Genomic DNA, 13,094 nt, shown 5'->3' with positions numbered 1-13,094 from the left:
AGATTAATGTAATGAAGTAAATAATGCTATATCTGAGTGGTAGACTTGGAAGTTACCGTTACTCCTGGTGTTCATTACAGTGGTCTTCTGTGTCTCAAAGCCAACTAGCTCACGAGTGGTATTCATAAGGCTTGAACTACTAGTCCAACATTTTTCCCTTTCCAAAAGTGAAATGAAGAATTCTAGGAGAATGGAAAGAGAAGAGAACAAATCATGATAGAAGAAGCACAAGGATGACAATGAACTAGAAATAGTCATGGAAAGTTCCGCATGCAATAACCAAACAGACTAGCCCAGAAGGGCACATTTAAGTGGATGGGAATAGTCAAGAACATGCCTCACTAGCTCTGCTTCACATGGTCTGCAGAGGAATGAAGAAAGGGGAAACTAAACCTTAAGAAAAACAGAAGTGATTACAGAGGAACAAGGCAAGAAGCCAGAGAACAACGAGAGAGTCAATGCTTAGCCTTTAGCATCTTCCATTCATTTGCTGGGCAACAGCCACTGTTCAAAAGTATTGAGAGAGAATAAGATGCCTTCGCGGAAACTCTTCAGTGGAAGCACAAGATCAAATCTGGATAAGAAAGGCAGTCAGTGCCTAAGACAAGTCTTTGCTTTTCTATTTTAAATCTCTGAGCCTCAATTACAAGAAAAATACACTTCCCTTCCAAGACTAAGTTTGCTTATATGCATTGTCTATTGCCTCCCCCTAGTGATTACATACGAGATGTGCACTAAGGGTCCATCATAGAGCTGAAAAATCAAATGACCCAATGATAATACTGCTTCTCTATACTTGTACAATATCGCAGGTCCTCAGAATGCTTTTCGGTATTCTGACAACAGTCCCATGAAACAGGCAAAGTGTATTCCATCACTAAATCGCCTCATGCTCACATTGCTTTGGAACTTCTTAATCAAAACCTAGGTGTTTGGAGTGAGACCTGCACTTGAAGTTTGGTACTGCCATGCATCCCTTTGTGATGTTCAGCCATGGGTTTAAACTCAGTGCCTCCATTTCCATGTGTGTGAAAGGAGGTTAGACCTCACATATCAGAGAGATGCAATAAGGACTCAGTGAGCCACATTTATGCAGGCTTGAGCATTGTGTCAGGCGCACAGGTAAGGCCTGTAAAAATGCTATGGCTGCTACTACCGCTGCTGTTTAAAGCATCTTTTTTTTCAAACTTTAAACTTTTAATTTTGTGTTGGGGTATAGCCGATTAACAGTGTTGTGATGGTTTCAAGTGAACAGCGAAGGAACTCAGCCATACATATACACGTATCCATTCTCCCCCAAACCTCCCTCCCAGCCTTAAGAGCACCTTTGAGGAGAGGTTTTAACTGCCTTAGAAACCCATTTATGTTTTTTGAACCTACTGGAAGGCATCCTGCTGACAAACACGCCATTATAATTACTTAATTCTATTTTCTTTTGCTCAGTTTTCTGTTATTTCTCTCTTTTTAAGTTCGCTTAAGGCTTGTCATACAGTTCACATCTAAAGGACAAGAGGCTTGGCGTGGCAAGAGTCCTAGCATCTCTCAGCTTAGGCCTCAAGCCCAGAGCCCCATGCAAACCCAGAGGACACCCTTTCCTGAGGCTCCCTGGTTCCTGTGAAGGTGCATCTGCCCAGCTCTGGGCACCCAGCACAGCCAGAAGAGCATGTTCAGACCAGGCTGTGTTCAGCATGGATTCTCTTCCTCAAAGACTTTATCTGCTGCTGGCTAAAGAGGAACCAGTGGTCATGAGAAAGGGCAGAAAAATCCATAGAGAACTCTAAGCCTCTAAATCAGACTTATTATCAGGCACATACACATACAGAGTTTCAGAGCAAGTATAGGCTCATGAGATCCGTTCAGGGATGATAGGAAGTAATTCCTGTAGTCAGCTACCCAAAATAGCTCCAGCACCTAGACTGAGCAGATGTCAGGATGAAGAGCAAACAGCTTGTTCCTGAGCAAACACCTTTGACACAACCGGAGTCACGCAGGAAGCCCTTGGAACAAGCGTTAGCCTCTGTCTCCACTCCACAGAGGAGTCAAGACTCCACCAGGTCCTTTAGGGTCTTATGAGATAAATGAGGGAGAAAGGGAAATCTGCGACTACACAAACTTCTTTACTCATGTGCCTCCTTCCTGTTGCTGAAGAAAATGCCACCTTTGCCACCTCCAAGATGCAAAGGTTTGGACTTGTTTTTACTGTGCAGTAGGAAGGTGTTCTTCAGAATTCATGTTCCGGGACATGAGCCATTGGGCACACAGCTAAGTCTTTGCTAGCTTCCCTGCACTGAGGCTAGAGAACCTGTACTCCAGTCCCTAAGCGGGAAGCAGGACATGCCATCGTGGTCTCAGTTCTTCAGAGCTTCCAGTAGGTCCTGCAAGGCCATGCCAAGATCTGTAACAAACCAAGGACCTAGTCTGCCAACCCATCTCAGGAGCCAGGGACCCTTGGGAATCAGAGCCCATATTTGTACACAACAAATATGTTAGATTGAACTGAAGGGCTCTATTCATGTGTATTGGAGAAAAAAAAAAAAAAAAAAAACCCTAAAGGATGCAGGACCAAAAAGTTATAGCTCTTCCTTTAGGAGACCAACATTCCTTAAGTCCCTTCTGAGTGCCAGGCACTGTATATGCTTGACCCAGGTTTATCCTTTAGTGCTCACAATGATCTTATGAAACAGGTGCTAGACTCCCTCCTTAACAGATACAAGATCTAAAGGTTTAGATCGTTTACCTATTGCCATACAGCTTGAGGGACAAAAGGATTTGGAACCAATTCCTGCTACTGCTGCTAAGTTGCTTCAGTCATGTCCGACTCTGTGCGACCCCAGAGATGGCAGCCCACCAGGCTCCCCTGAACCTGGGATTCTTCAGGCAAGAACACTGGAGTGAGTTGCCATTCCCTTCTCCAATGCATGAAAGTGAAAAGTGAAAGTGAAGTCGCTCAGTTGTGTCTGACTCCTAGCGATCCCATGGACTGCAGCCTACCAGGCTCCTCTGTCCATGGGATATTCCAGGCAAGAGTACTGGAGTGGGTTGCCATTGCCTTCTCCAGGAACCAATTCCTGGGTATTCGGAAATGATCTAACTACAATGCTGACATCCCAAGAAGCAGCAAAAGTCATTGTTGGTGAGAACTGCCACACAAAAAAATGGCACGTCCAGTCCCACACAATTTGACTCAGGCAGCACTGAATAGGCAAGCTGTGCACCTCATCAGCCCAGTCTGGACACCACAATCTTGACTGCAGTTGCCACATAGGGACCACTCCATTCAGGAACTTGGAAGGTATCTTTATGAAGTCAGCCAAAAGAACCAGATGAGAATGGCCACCTTCACTCCAGGGAGTAGAGCTCGGAACACAGGCTGTATGTACATCACACTGCCTGCATGAAACCTTAATCAGGCCACTCAGTAGCTGTGCAATCTTAGCAAGCTGATGAGTCTCTTTGAGTCTCACTTTTCTCATTTATATGATAAGGTAATATGAGAATCTACTTCATTTAGTGTGACAGTTAAAAGAGATGATACCCTTAAGGTACTTAGCACAGCAGCTGGAATACAGTGATCATACAATAAATGTCCACTGTTATTATTACTATCATTACAGTTAATCAGAATTATACACAACAAATGATAGGTAATCTACAGTGGGGTAGACTCTCTACCACCTTCCAGTCTCTCCTTGTGAGGAACTGATGAACAGCTTCAGCCAGATATGGCTAAAGGAAATGTCCTCCTTTTCTTTGGTTTGCATTTTATGCAGATTCTGTTTTGTGTGATGTATGCCCTCCTCCCTTCCCTCTTCACCCATGTGTCTGGGGGAAGACAGAGCCTCCAGACTCCTGAGTGAACCCTGTGATCATTATAGTGTTCACAGAGGCTGTGATGGAAGTCTGGTGGCGAGGCCCCTGGGGTCCAAGTAAGAGAGCTGTCAACTTCCCCATCCAGTGTTCTTCAGTGCTTTGCTACCGTGACTTGTCCTGTCCTGAAATCAGAGTCCTTAATACGAAGTTCAAGGAATAATATTTGCTCCAAGTCCACATATAACTGTAATATAGTTTCTATCTCCTGCATTTTGCAGGGAAATTTACTTTCGTGCTTCACTATCACTTGTTGGAGTTTATGTGCACAGCACTGCAGTGTCTTCATCAAAGGTCTCCAGAGAAAGTGTGTGTGTGACACACACAGACAGAAAGAGAGACAGAAAGAAATTCATCATAATTAATTGGCTCGTGTGATTATGGAGGCTGTCAGGGGTGAGTCAGCAAGCTGGAGGACCAGGAACACTGTGGGCCAAGTTTCGGGCTGAAGACAAGCAGTCTCGATATCCAGGGAGAGTTGATGTTTCAGTTCAAGTACGAAGGCGGGAGAAAATGATGTCCTCGCTCAAAGGCAGGCAGGCAGGAGGAATTCTCTCTACTCTGGGAGAGGGTCAGTGTTTTTGTTCTATTCAGGCCTCCAACTGATGGGATGAGGCCCGCCCACACTGAGGTGGGGATCCCACATGCCACAGAGCCACTAAACCGGTGGGCCACACACTGAGCCTGCGCCCTAGAGCCCGGGAGTGGCAACTACTGAAGCCCGTTTACCCTAGATCGGGTGCTCTGCAACAAGAGCAGCGGCCACAGTGAGAAGCCAGCCCACCACAACTAGAGTAGCCCCTGCTCGCCGCAACCAGAGAAAAAAGCCTGTGAGCAACAAACACCCAGGGCAGCCAAAAATAAATAAATAAATAAAATTATTTTAAAAAAAAGAAAAGAAAAGCACCTCCTGTAGAACAGAGGCAAAAACTCCAATAAAATTCCCTGAGCAGCAGTGTCATAAAGTACAACACAGTAAAAAGGGAAACACCCACATCTCGGTGACCAGATTTGGTCTGAATCTTGGTTCTACATCTTTCTGGTTGGCGGATCTTGGAAATGTGACTTAATATCTTCAGTCCTCAGTTTTCTCATCCTTCAGATGGACATAATAACATCCCAGTCTTGCAAGGAATGAAGTAATGTACAAAATACTTGACCCCTGTAGGCACTACATAAGCGGAGCTTTTGTTACTCTTCCCCTAAAACCTAGAAAGGGTGCCGAATGCAGCGGCTGAGTGTGGTTCCTGCCCGGCCATCTTATCCTGCTCATTGTGCAGGATCTTCCACTGCCTCCGGGCTACCGGCCCTCACGCGGTGCCTCTTATGTTATCCTTGCTATTGGGCTGCATTAATTGTCTCAGAAATCTGTTAGGCACAACCCTCCCGAGGCTCCTACTGTGTCCTACAATAGCTTACAATTCTTCACATTAAAAATGAGCATCTTCAGCTCTTCATTTCTTACCCTCAGCCCCCTGAGACATGTTTAAAACAATAATCAAAGCAGCACGACCAGTTGACACAAGTCATGAATAAAAGCAGCCTGTACCTAATGCCATTTCTCTTGAGAACATTAGATGCTTTCAGTCCCACTTTAAATAAAGCCTTTCTTTCCAGGTGTTTGGCATCACTCTCCTAGCTATCTGGCCCTTCCTTCTCATTCCTCCTGAACCCCCCTCCTGCTTATTCTCACCTCTCTCAACAGCCTCCTTAGTTTCTTGCTCTCCTGCCCCAATACTGACAATGACAACTGATAACAACTATGGAATATCTGCAATGAGCTAAGCCATTTCCCTCCTACAACAAACAGAAGAGTGTGTTCAGTTCACTTCAGTCACTTAGTCTTGTCCAACTCTTTGCGACCCCATGCACTGCAGCATGCCAGGCCTCCCTGTGTATCACCAACTCCTGGAGTGTGTTACTGTTATCCTATTGCAGATGAGATGACAAAGGTACCAACATGTCTGAGTAACTAACCCAAGATCACAGAACCAGTGGACACTCAAACCCACTCCATATTAAGAGGCTGTCATCCATCCTTGAGCCTTCTTCTCCCTCCCTCTCTTCCCCAAGTTCTTACTAGGTCCTGTCCATCCTGTCTCCTAAATAACCCCTGAATCCATCCTTTCTCTCATCTGTATGGTCCTGCTTTAGCGCGTACTCTCATCACCTTTTGCCCGGATTCTCCCTGCTACAACCTCTTCCCTGGTCTCACTACCGCTTATGTCTCCTTCCCCACATCACCCTTCACATGACTACATTTTGCACTCAGTTCTTCACTCACTCAACAAAGTGTTATGAGGTGGCTATTATGTGCCAGGCACTATAGTAGTTTTGGAGTCACCAAAATGATAAGATAGTCCCTGACCCAAAGGAGCTCACAGTAATGGGAAAGTCAGACAAGCAAAAAATAAGTCAGTGATAATGGAATGCAAGACTGCAAAACATGCAAACAGAAACTCAGAAGAAGGACTACTAGATTCTGCCCAGCATCATGCAACAGGATTGACTTGGGATGCAAATCAACTAAAGTGGTTTAAACAGATTGGTTTTTGCTTCTGTTTACATATGCAGAAGTCTGAAAGCGAGATGTCACAGGGATAGGTAAGAATTGAAAAGACTTGGGAGCCCTTTGTGCCATTTCTTTGGCTTGTCTTTCATGTCACTAAATGGCTGCTGCATCTCCAGCCATTGTGTCTATATTCAAGGCAGGAGAAAGGGGAAAGGCCAAAGGGTGGGACCAGAGTATGTGCTTTCTTTCTTTCTTTTTTTTTTTAATAAATCAGGAGAGAACTTCTTTTCTTGGAAGCCCCTCTTACAGACTTCTACTTTGGGTTCACATTCACAGCCCAAATTTGGGTTACATGATAAATAAAATTGACAAACCATTAGCCAGACTCATCAAGAAACAAAGGGAGAAAAATCAAATCAACAAAATTAGAAACGAAAATGGAGAGATCACAACAGACAACACAGAAATACAAAGGATCATAAGAGACTACTATCAACAATTATATGCCAATAAAATGGACAACGTGGAAGAAATGGACAAATTCTTAGAAAAGTACAACTTTCCAAAACTGGACCAGGAAGAAATAGAAAATCTTAACAGACCCATCACAAGCATGGAAATTGAAACTGTAATAAAAAATCTTCCAGCAAACAAAAGCCCAGGTCCAGATGGCTTCACAGCTGAATTCTACCAAAAATTTAGAGAAGAGCTAACACCTATCCTGCTCAAACTCTTCCAGAAAATTGCAGAGGAAGGTAAACTTCCAAACTCATTCTATGAGGCCACCATCACCCTAATACCAAAACCTGACAAAGATCCCACAAAAAAAGAAAACTACAGGCCAATATCACTGATGAACATAGATGCAAAAATCCTTAACAAAATTCTAGCAATCAGAATCCAACAACACATTAAAAAGATCATACACCATGATCAAGTGGGCTTTATCCCAGGGATGCAAGGATTCTTCAATATCCGCAAATCAATCAATGTAATACACCACATTAACAAATTGAAAAATAAAAACCATATGATTATCTCAATAGATGCAGAGAAAGCCTTTGACAAAATTCAACATCCATTTATGATAAAAACTCTCCAGAAAGCAGGAATAGAAGGAACATACCTCAACATAATAAAAGCTATATATGACAAACCCACAGCAAACATTATCCTCAATGGTGAAACATTGAAAGCATTTCCTCTAAAGTCAGGAACAAGACAAGGGTGCCCACTTTCACCATTACTATTCAACATAGTTTTGGAAGTTTTGGCCACAGCAATCAGAGCAGAAAAAGAAATAAAAGGAATCCAAATTGGAAAAGAAGAAGTAAAACTCTCACTATTTGCAGATGACATGATCCTCTACATAGAAAACCCTAAAGAGTCCACCAGAAAATTACTAGAAATAATCAATGACTACAGTAAAGTTGCAGGATATAAAATCAACACACAGAAATCCCTTGCATTCCTATACACTAATAATGAGAAAACAGAAAGAGAAATTAAGGAAACAATTCCATTCACCATTGCAACGGAAAGAATAAAATACTTAGGAATATATCTACCTAAAGAAACTAAAGACCTATATATAGAAAACTATAAAACACTGGTGAAAGAATTCAAAGAGGACACTAATAGATGGAGAAATATACCATGTTCATGGATTGGAAGAATCAATATAGTGAAAATGAGTATACTACCCAAAGCAATTTATAGATTCAACGCAATCCCTATCAAGCTACCAACAGTATTCTTCACAGAGCTAGAACAAATAATTTCACAATTTGTATGGAAATACAAAAAACCTCGAATAGCCAAAGCGATCTTGAGAAAGAAGAATGGAACTGGAGGAATCAACCTACCTGACTTCAGGCTCTACTACAAAGCCACAGTTATCAAGACAGTATGGTACTGGCACAAAGACAGAAATATTGATCAATGGAATAAAATAGAAAGCCCAGAGATGAATCCACGCACATATGGACACCTTATCTTCGACAAAGGAGGCAAGAATATACAATGGATTAAAGACAATCTCTTTAACAAGTGGTGCTGGGAAATCTGGTCAACCACTTGTAAAAGAATGAAACTGGACCACTTTCTAACACCATACACAAAAATAAACTCAAAATGGATTAAAGATCTAAACGTAAGACCAGAAACTATAAAACTCCTAGAGGAGAACATAGGCAAAACACTCTCCGACATACATGACAGCAGGATCCTCTATGACCTACCTCCCAGAATATTGGAAATAAAAGCAAAAATAAACAAATGGGACCTAATTAACCTTAAAAGCTTCTGCACATCAAAAGAAACTATTAGCAAGGTGAAAAGACAGCCTTCAGAATGGGAGAAAATAATAGCAAATGAAGCAACCGACAAACAACTAATCTCAAAAATATACAAGCAACTCCTACAGCTCAACTCCAGAAAAATAAACGACCCAATCAAAAAATGGGCCAAAGAACTAAATAGACATTTCTCCAAAAAAGACATACAGATGGCTAACAAACACATGAAAAGATGCTCAACATCACTCATTATCAGAGAAATGCAAATCAAAACCACTATGAGGTACCATTTCACACCCGTCAGAATGGCTGCAATCCAAAAGTCTACAAATAATAAATGCTGGAGAGGGTGTGGAGAAAAGGGAACCCTCTTACACTGTTGGTGGGAATGCAAACTAGTACAGCCACTATGGAGAACAGTGTGGAGATTCCTTAAAAAACTGGAAATAGAACTGCCTTATGATCCAGCAACCCCACTGTTGGGCATACACACTGAGAAAACCAGAAGGGAAAGAGACACGTGTACCCCAATGTTCATCGCAGCACTGTTTGTAATAGCCAAGACATGGAAGCAACCTAGATGTCCATCAGCAGATGAATGGATAAGAAAGCTGTGGTACATATACACAATGGAGTATTACTCAGCCATTAAAAAGAATACATTTGAATCAGTTCTAATGAGGTGGATGAAACTGGAGCCTATTATACAGAGTGAAGTAAGCCAGAAGGAAAAACATAAATACAGTATACTAACGCATATATATGGAATTTAGAAAGATGGTAACAATAACCCGGTGTACGAGACAGCAAAAGAGACACTGATGTATAGAACAGTCTTATGGACTCTGTGGGAGAGGGAGAGGGTGGGAAGATTTGGGAGAATGGCAATGAAACATGTAAAATATCATGTAGGAAACGAGTTGCCAGTCCAGGTTCGATGCATGATGCTGGATGCTTGGGGCTGGTGCACTGGGACGGCCCAGAGGGATGGTATGGGGAGGGAGGAGGGTGGAGGGTTCGGGATGGGGAACACATGTATACCTGTGGCGGATTCATTTTGATATTTGGCAAAACTAATACAATTATGTAAAGTTTAAAAATAAAATAAAATTAGAGAGAAAAAAATTAAAAAAATAAAAAATAAATAAATAAATAAAAAATAAAAGTTTGTGAGATAAAAAAAATAAATAAATAAATAAAATGAAAAAAAAAAAAAAATTTGGGTTACATGGCCACTCTAAGCTGCAAGGAAAGCTAGAAAAGTATTTGGCTTTTCAGCACCTATAATAGCAGGCAACAAAAGAGGAGGTTGGGTGTGGCTTTTGGGTGGACAGGCCATACATGGTCAGGAACATTTCAGAGCAGATATCATGCTTGCCATGGTCTGAATGTGCCCTCCCAAAATCCATATGTTGAAACCTAAGCCCCAAGGTGATGGCATTAGAAAGTGGGCCTCTGGGAGGTGATTAGGTCATGAGGAGGAGCCCTCATGTAAAAGACCCTCTGCCCCTTCTACCATGTGAAGACACAGCGAGAAGTCCATATGTGGCCGTGGGCCCTCACCCCACCATGCTGGCACCCTGATCTCAGACTTCCACCTCCCAGAACTGGGAGAAATAAACTTCTCTTGTTTCTAACCTACCCAGTCTGTGGTATTTTTGTTATAACAGTCTGAATGGACTAAGACATGCTTAAGCCAAGTCTTAATTCCTAACTTGCAATCCATAAATGCAATTTATTTAAAAATGTGATTGCTCTGGTTCTCATTCAGAAATGCTTTAAGAGTGAAATCCTATGTACAGAATTGTCACGTCAACATTACCGCATACCTGCCTGACAATAGGAGGGGAGAGCCATTTAGACGAAGGTGGAAACACGCCTAAATCATCCATCACCCCCTCCTACACCTCCTGCTCCACCCCCTCACCACCCCCCATCCTACTCTGCCACACCCCACCCTAAATTCCCTTCTCTGCCTGTACCCTCCATTGCAGGCCTTAGCCGAGACCTTGTACTCTCCTGGGAGCCGTCCTTGACCTGGCTCAGTGGCCTGTCACTGGACTTTCCATGATCTGGAACCCCCATGGCCCCCTGAGCTCTGTAACGATACCACCATGTCTCTCATTCTCTGCTCCCTAGACCTTCAGCCTGGTTCTTAGAAGATGTACAATAAAAATTTATTAAATGGATAAAAGTCACGTATCCCCCATAAACATACTGTAACATACCCATATTTTTAGGAAGTACCTCAAAAGCAGGCACATAAGCAAACAAAAACTATCCCAGAAATGAAGTCAAGAAGGAATGGGCTTAACCGTGATGTGGCCCAGTATAAAGATGTTGCTTCATGTTGAGATCTGTAGATAACTACAACATTGACACCCAAATTAGAAATAATAAGAAAGACACACCAGCAAATGAGGCTGAGACATGTACTCAGGGAACCTAAACAGGCTTTCTGGCAACAAGGACTCAGTTCCTGGCCACAGATGTACTTCAGTGCACATGCTGGTGCCTCCGTGCTGAGGGAGGCTCTGGTTCACTGCGAGGGGCACGCAGGATCTCCATTATCAGGCCAGCACCCCACTCCTCACCACAGCCCTCTGGGGTGAGAGGCTTTGCTGTATGTGGTAACTAATAAGCCCTAGCAGCCACACTCGACAGCAGATCATGCTCCTTGTCCACACCGCATGCTGTGGGCTGGGTGTTCCTCTCGTGGCTCTCCCCCAAACGCTCCTGGGGATCTGAGCTCCTTGGTGCAACTCTGCCAACCCCAACTCTTCCCTCCCTGCCTTGGAGGTCATACGCCTGCACTTGCCTTTGAAGGCAGGAACGTGCTGGTTGCTTCTTCCTCAGTTCATAGGCCTCTGGTGGTATCTACAGCTTGGTCTGGCTGAGTCTTTTCTGGGCAGCATCCAAGGCAATCCCCCTGGATTTCTCCCTCACATGGATCATGTCTGGTCCATGGCACACACACATATCCTGCATTCTGAAAAATGTGGGTAATGCAGACAAAATGAAACGTGAGGTTAAAAACACTTAGCATGTGTTGCAACGAATGCTGGAAAATAGCATTCAACAAATGTATGTAATTATTACAATGCTATTATTCTTGTATTACTGTTATCATTGATAAAATGCTATGGTTAATTAGTTGCTTTATAGGGGCATCTGTCATAATCTAGTTAAAAGTTTGGTGGTGTGTGCTAAGTGAGCGTATGTTCTAGGGTGCTGGGTGATGTAGTGTAAGGTGGTGAAAGAAGTTCATCCTTCTCTCCTAAGCTACTCTGAGAGTGACTGGAGAGCAGGCCAGTTGTCTGAGTATGGCCAGTTGCTGGTATGGCTTAGAGTATGCAGGCTACTCATAGCATTCAAACCAGGTACTTGACACCTATGAGAAGGTTTTGTACTTTCCATGCAAATGTGGGTAGAAAATGTGGTTAGTTTACTCAATAGGTGTCAGGCTATGGACAGAAAGTTATGAAGATTGATTGTCAGAATAAAAAACCCTGTTCCACCTGACTAGACACGTTCATCTGTTTTAACAGAAGATCCAGTCCATAGAAACTGTCCCTTAAGGGTCCCTTAAGGTACCATCAAGGCAAAGAGTCTGTAAGAATCTTTATACCTGGGTTTCTGTACTGTACTCACACTGTTGAGGACATAAGTCATCCTATCCTTGGTATCATAAGTGAGAAAAACTTGTTGTCTCATCTAATTTTATTCCAACTATGTCTTCCTTTCAAGGGGCTAAAAATCATAACACTGGTCAATGGGAGGATAGCATTCATGTCTATAAAGAAATTCACCAAAGAGGAGACAATATTCCTTGTGTGGCATAACCAGGAAATAACAAGAAACACCAAGAAAACCACCAATTAGCACTTCACCTTTTTTAGGCCTATTTTGGGAGAATTTGGTTTTCAACATGTTAGACTGAGTACAGGCTGCAATCTCTCCCTGCTCAAATTTGTAGAAATTAGAAAAGTAACATAAAAATATATTAGTAAATATTTAGCAATATTTGAAAACAAGAACTCTCATTTGACAGAAAAAAAAAAAAAAACGTAAAGAAATTACAAAAAAAGGAAAGCAAATTGAAAACCATAATGCATGATTTTCCAAAGTGTGGTCCCCAAACCAGCAACATCAGCATCACTTGGAACTTGTTTGAAATGCATTCCTGAGGCAACCCAGAAATGATAAACTAGAAACACAGCTTGGGAACCACGGGAATTAATACATTTGAATTTAACAGATAGAAAATAACCATTCTTTTCAATGGCTTAGAATACTTACAGATATTGACCATGAACTTGGCAACAAAGCAATTGCTGAAGAATTAGATTGCATTTAGATTAGAATTTACTAGAGCCACAGTTTTATTTTACTGGCACAGCTAGCAAGAAGGAAAATGA

This window comes from Bos indicus x Bos taurus, chromosome 10, assembly GCF_003369695.1.
Source record: "Bos indicus x Bos taurus breed Angus x Brahman F1 hybrid chromosome 10, Bos_hybrid_MaternalHap_v2.0, whole genome shotgun sequence".
NCBI classification, from domain to species: domain Eukaryota; kingdom Metazoa; phylum Chordata; class Mammalia; order Artiodactyla; family Bovidae; genus Bos; species Bos indicus x Bos taurus.
This window is presented reverse-complemented; position numbering follows the sequence as displayed.